Source organism: Meles meles, chromosome 5, assembly GCF_922984935.1.
Source record: "Meles meles chromosome 5, mMelMel3.1 paternal haplotype, whole genome shotgun sequence".
Classification (NCBI taxonomy): Eukaryota; Metazoa; Chordata; class Mammalia; order Carnivora; family Mustelidae; genus Meles; species Meles meles.
In genome coordinates this window covers 82,169,661-82,177,039 of record NC_060070.1, presented here as the reverse complement: position 1 = coordinate 82,177,039, position 7,379 = coordinate 82,169,661, and positions in this window count along the sequence as shown.

Sequence of the window (7,379 nt, the reverse complement as noted above, 5' to 3'; positions counted from 1 at the left end):
TGCCAATTATAAAGATGAAGTCTCCTTTCTTGATTGAAAAGAATTTGAGAGGCACTTTGCAGTTTTATGAAAAAGAGAAGTGATTGGATCTCAGGTTGCAAAGATGACATGTGTGACATCATTTGACAGTAGCCGGAACAATGAACATGGCCAGAGATCTCTACGATCATAGACATTGAACCAGTAAGGTGTTCAAAGTAAGTTTACTGAGCTGGATAATATAACATTTAGTTAGGAAGAAAAAATAAAACTATATGTGGAAATGGAGGTTTCATTAAAAAGAAACTTTTAATTTCATATTGTTAATTATGTTAAAGTACTATAATTCACGTATTCCTCTGATTCTATGTGCATTAAAACTTATCAGTTGGTTGAGTGGGATAAGAAATTTATGTAGAGACCAATCACAGCATCCAGGAGAGGACGAAGATAGGTGTTAGTACTAAATACAGTGTCTGTGTAATAAAAGAAGTATATAAGTGTGTATATGATTCATTGATACATGATTCTTATTGGCTTAATGTTTGATTGGCTTGTACATACCCAGGAACAGAAAGACCATTAATGAACACTTATTTTCCTAATGTTGAGAATTTTAGGATGGACAGGACCTCAAGTATGACTTGATTCAAGTATGAATCAAGTTATGATTTAAGGAGGGTATGGCTCTCTTATAGGCTTATAGCTAGTTAGTGGCAGAAATGCCTAGCACAGATACTGAGATTTCCAATCTCCATTTGTCTTTTTACTACCCACTATCTGAATTAAGAAGATTTTCAGCAAAGAGAAGAAAAATGGTAGAATTATGGCAAGTAAATATTCTTGCTTGATGAAAAAGGTAATACAACTTATCCTATTGACTCCATCCCTTCTGTGGCTATCTCCATTTTTAGCTGTACCTCCTGAGGTTGGCTTGTTTACATTCCCACTTGCAGCCATTGTGCAAGGGCATCAAATCAAGTGCCACCATTATTACCCTTTGAATTTTAGGGCTAGCATGATTAATATCCATAGCATAATTATTCAGGTCTTTCATGTTTAAGAATATATAAGCAGTGAGTCTTTAGGTTCATGGAGAAGCCTCTTGGAAGAGTGGAACTATGAATATTCTAGGGCAGCCAGTGTTTGATCCCTATATTGTAAACATTAATATTTGATTCATAAATATAAGTGGGAAATCAAGGATGCACATATATTTGAGTAAAATAAAAAGCATGAAAGAAAAGGACAAGAATAAATAGAGGGGGAAAACCCATTTTTTTTTCAAATGAAGAAAGAGAGTTTTAGAAAGTTCTAATTTATATAGTTGGAGTATTTCAAAGAAGAGCTAATTCATAGAATTAGAACTGGCTGCTATGTAAAAGAATCAAGCAGATGGCAGGAAGTAATTATTGTGCATTCAAGGTATGCTCAGTGAAATAAAAACGAGAATAGGAGTGCTGAGAGATAAAGTTTGGAAATAGTTGATAATGTAGAAGAATAAAGGCAGAGAGAGAAAAGGGAGAGGTATGGAGAGAAATCTAGGAGATCCAGTATTTCTCTAATAGGATTTATATAAGGAAAGGGACAGAAGTGACTGATGGGAGGAAATCCAAAAAGACTATAGGAGGATTTCACTGAGATGAAGAAAATTTAAGAGTTGATTGAAGACCAAATAAAATGAAGGAAGCTATATCCATTCTAGATCTATCTTAATGAAGGGTCAGAATTAAAACAAAGAGAAGGGTTTCAAAGTTTCCAGAGCAGATGAAACAATTTGCAAGCAAAAGGATGAGAATCTGATTATTGAAGTCTATTGTCAGACTTCTTCCAAGACTTGGGCAACGATATATATTAGAAGCCAAGATTTAATTTTTGAAAATCTGATCAAAATTATTTTGAACATAGGAATTTTAGCCCACTTAGTCTATCAACCAAATATGAGAGCAAAAGGAGGACATATTCAAACTTGGAAGGATTTTACTTACCACTAACTGAAAAAGAAAAAAAAAATTAAGAACGTACTCCACCAAAACATAAATGGAAACTAAACAAGAGGATAGCACAGAAATAAAAAAAGCATGAGATTAAATTTGGAATACTATTAAAGGAAATGTCAGAATGAGAAAACTGCATCAAATTTAGAAGAGCAGCAGGTCTCCAAGAAGATTTTTTTTTAAAGTTATTCCATTCAACATATTCTATTGATTAAGAAACTGTATGACTTAGTTATTTAGCCAAGGAGGCAGACATTTCTTTTGTGAGCAAGAAAATAAATGTGGAAATTGAAGGAAAATATTAAACTTCTAAGAGAAAACAAACAGGCTATCAAGAAATCTACCCAAATAAATGGGACAAATTGAGTAACTGAGAGTTTAAATAACTCATTTGAACACAAGCCTTTGATATCCTCCTTCAAGAAGCATAGCTTTCAGAATAAAATTACTTGTCTTTTTGTATTTGTCCAATTACTATACTTGGTTCTGTAGTGAATAATATTTACCTAATGGTAATATTAATGGTTTCAATCTTCAGAATTGAAACTAAGTTTTAGTTATAAAGACATGAAAATTTGGTAATGGAAAAGCAATGGTATATGATGGCAGGTTGATCGAAGTGTAGGAAAGATAACCAGGGAGTGGAGTATCAGTGATAATGTTTTCATTTTCCAGAAGAGAAAGCTAAATAAGTGTGTGTTAAATTCTATCCGGTTTCCAGGGTTAGCTTGGTCAATAACTAGTTGTCTAATTCAATCAGGTGAAAACTCACTCTGTAATAATATTTCAACCATAAAATAAAGGTTTTGGAGTGTATAATATCCATGGTCATTGAGATAATATCCCAGTTCTGAATACATATTTCAAGCAGAAATCTGAGAAGGAGAAGAAAAATATCTACATAAAAATGTAAAACTAACAAGTTGCCCAGGACTCTTGAAAAAAAAAAGGAAGAATACTTAACATTTGATATGTATATAAAACAATGTGTATGAAATTTATAATAAAGTATACTTGAAATATTTATTAAGGAAGATAATATAACCAGTATAGCTAACATTTGCTGAGCATCTACTGTGTGCTAGATATGTCATAATAATCTGTAATGTACAAAGTAAATGCAAATTCATAATTACCACCAGAATTTGAGAGGGTAGAGCTCATAGCAGAAGCATGGTGGAAACATAAAGAGAGTAACAGAAGAGAAGAGATACTGCAGAAGCTTCCCTGTGGGATGGAGGACAAGAGCGATGCTAGAATCAAATTGCCATAGTGTTTGCATTCTGTTTGGCTATATTTTAAAGGGTGAGTGTAACTCTTTTTAAAAATTTTTAAATTTTAGTGGTGCCTGCGTAGCTCAGTTGTTAAGCATCTGCCTTCAGCTCAGGTCATGATCCCAGGGTACTAGGATCAGCCCCGCACTGGGCTCCCTGCTCAGCAGGAAGCCTGCTTTTCCCTCTCCCACTCCCCCTGCTTGTGTTCCCTGTCTCGTCACGTCTCTCTATGTCAAATAATAAATTTTAAAAAAATCTAAACATTTAAAAAATTTTTTTATTATTTATATTGTGCCAGAAATTACATCTTTGGTAATCATGTCAACTTAAGATGGAAAAATGTAGAAGTCAATTTAATATTTGAGGGAACATAAAATTATTCAGAATTATTTCTAATAATGCAAGCGAGTAAAAATGAAAACAGTTTAATAGTCAACCTTTAATTTCTCTTCCAATTTTTAATTTCTGTGGTTCAAGAAATGTGTATTTAAATATATAGAAACAAGTTCTTATTTAATAGTTGGCAAGTGTTTTAGGATAGCAATACCACTCAGTTGAGGTTTTGTTTTCTTCTTTGAACTCATATTTCCATTGTATTTTTCCAGTGAATTTTACCCTAGTACAGTCCACTTTTATGTTTCTTAAAGTCTTTCATTGGTCACCTATCATATATCTCTGCCAAAAGAATGATTGTATAAGTTTTTAATTACTTTTATTTTCCTGGCCATAACACTCTAAGTGTTAAAGAATTTCCACCAGATTGAAGTTTGTGAAAATTATTACTACCCAATTGATCAAAACAACATATTATAGATTTTGATACTTATTAAATATAAAAAAAGAAAATATTATTGAAAAGAATCTCTTAAGAATAGCCTGTTTGCTCCCAGATGAATATCAGTTATTATTTGATTAAGACAAGTTCAACATAAATTAGTTGATATTTTTGTATTCTATGTATATGTAAGCTTGGAAAAAACTTATTATCATAAGTAAGAAGATAAAAATGGAAAGAGTTTTGGGAGAGCAATATCATTCAATTCCTTGAACTCCTTCCAAGTTATGTGCCAAAAATTCATATAGTGATCTATCATCAAAAATATTTTTATTAATCTATCAGCTGGCAATTCAATTAGGTTCTCTTCAATTTTGGTTCTGACTTGCAAAAATATTTGTCACCCTGTCATTAGAGTCATTTTATTTCTCAATTTATAGGAAGTATACCAAAAAGGCTTTTTTTACTGAGATGTATTCAATAGCTGTTATTATTAGTTTTGATATACATTTAACAAGTAGTTTTGATAAAATGCTTTCTTTTCACACACTTTCAAGACACTATTGTTAAAATCTCAGAACTATAGAATTAGCTAATTTATGGAAAATAAACTTATTTGGCAAAGCAGTCCTCATGTCAAGCCAATCATCCAGATCAGATTTACTATCTGTCAAAAAAGGTGATTTTGTTTCTTAATCCAGTTACATGTGTTAATATGTGTATTCATGAAACCCTCTGACATCTGAATTCTAAATCTGAGAGAGGCAGTCATAGCATAGAGTCCTGCCGAGACTTTATTGCTTGGATGGAATAAAGCAATTTTGGAGTTGAGCTTTGTAAGTGATTGGAATCTTGGGTGAAAATATCTTAGGATGCATAAAAAGAAGTAAAGAATATTAGTCCCAGTCAAGCATATCTCTAGATTTGACAGAAGCTGGGCTCCAAAAGTTGGGGGAAGAAACGAGATATCACACTGTAAAACCAGGCACTCTTGAAATGAAAAAAAAAAAAAAAAAAAAAAAAAAGTGAAAATCTGATGGTAATACTGCTAATGATTCTTAGGAAAAAAAATAAAGGGGAAACCAACAAAGAAATCAGTGACACTTGACAGAAGATTCTGTGATGAATTCAAGTTCTAAAGTTCCCCAAATATGGAATGCATGTAAAACAGTGGCAGAGGTCTGGAAGAATATGAGAATAGGTAAAAGACTAGAACGGAAGAGAATTGTGATAGTGCTACCAAAGGCACAGAGTGAGCTGGACAAGGACAAGACCAGCCCACAGGGCCCCTAGATGCTGTATTACTTTAAATGACAGGTGCTTTTCTACTCAGCTATTTTTCTTCCATATTGAAGATCAATAAAATTAGTTTTCTAACTGGAAAAGTAGAATAAAGTCTGAAATACATGATGAAACAATAAAAGATACTGATCTCATATAAACAAAATCATTTTAATTTTAGTAAATTGCCCTATCATTTATGGAAAGGACTTATAAACACAGTTGCAGAGTTTCCATCAGTAATTAAGAAATCATGATAAACCGGGAGGTACCACATGCGGAGTATACTGATACTTTTCTAAAACAGTATCTGTCCTGAAAATTGGCTGTTGATATATTCAATGTCAATGCTAAAAACTTTCTAGAACTAAAAACTTCTAATCTCTTAAAAGATACCTCTTACTATGTACTCTGAAAAACAACCTGAGGGTTTTGAAGGGTCAGGGGTGGGAGGTTGGGACAACCTGAGGGTTTTGAAGGGTCAGGGGTGGGAGGTTGGGGGAACAGGTGGTGGGTAATGGGGAGGGCACGTTTTGCATGGAGCACTGGGTGTTGTGCAAAAAGAATGAATACTGTTACACTGAAAAAAATAAATAAAATGAAAAAAAAAAAAAAAGATACCTCTTATCCCTCTCTTTTAAGGACCAGGCAGAATCCCTGGGTGAAACCACAGGAGACCAGATCACAATTCAAGATAAGATAAATTTCATTAATATTTACAGTGGCCCAAACCTGAACCATCAACATATCTACATGTCTTTGAGAATGCATGCAAGGAACAGTCACTGAAGCAGAGACACTGCCACAGTCTGAAGAGAAATTAAGGGGACTCTTTTTGGGTGGAATTGTATTTAGGCAATCTCAGATTTCAGTCCCAATTCTTAGTTTCTGGAATTCTATGCAGCTGTCTTGGGTGAGTGGAATAGACCTGCTTGAATAGCATGAATTTCTTTGAATGTTTTCTAAGTTTCCCCCATCAACCCTTGGTAGGAAATGGTGTCAGGCAGTAAGTCCAGAGGAGCATGGCAGCACACATGTGTCACTGGTGAGGACAGAGATGGAGAGAGAATTCCTTCCTATAAACCTGGGTTGTGTGGACTAACACTGTCCACTGGGAAGACCAATGGGGTGTGGCGTTTGGATTCTCTTGGTGCTGAGATTTATCTGCCTCACCTGTAGTCATTGCTCTCATGGATTTGGAGGCTCTGAATCATTGAGAAAATCTCCTATTCAGTTTGCTGTTACTGTGTCTTCCCCTCACTCCTCCTGAGGAGTCAGTTCTGTGTTTTATTGATCTTTCTGCATGCAGAGATCCTGGCTTAATCACTACTGTGCTCATGGCCTTCAGTTTCTGCCTTGTGAGAATAGAGGAACTATCCAACAGTCTTCAAGATTTTGAATATATGCATTTTGTAGGAGTTCATTAGTTTTCCATGGCAAAAATTATTTGAAAACTGCAGGCCTTATGAAAAGCAGGAATAGAGTTACTTATGAGATAGCTCTAAGATGTGAGTGTATGTGTATGTGTGCATGAATATTGGTTTCAGACATACATGGAAGTGCAGTTGCATTTTTCTGTGTGTGACAGACTCTACTCAGCAATCTCTTAACTTCCTTTATTTACAAACCAGGAACTTCAGCTGTTCTATTAAAGACTGGATGTGAAAGCAAAGTGCTTTGCTGACACAGACATCAAAGGGACTTACGTGTCCTTTTCCCCATATGTTTTAGCTAGTTTTTCCTTTCATGCCTGATATCAGTCAGAGAGAGTGCTAGAATGTAATACCTCACACCTCAGAGATTAAACACCTTCTCAGCTGGTATTTCTGTTTCGACTTCATTTCCTGCCATCCTCTATCATAAGCACCTTACACCATGTCATGTATGCTTTTGGTTCTGTCTGAGCAATGAGACTGTGTTTTTCAAGAACATTATTCTGCAAATAAGTAGACTCTGCCTTGTCTTTGACGTGAGCTTAGTTGCTGAATGAATAGCTTCGTTGGACATCGAGATAAGATTATAATAGAGTCTATAATAGCAATGCCAATCACGGATGGCAGAAAGGCTGTTATT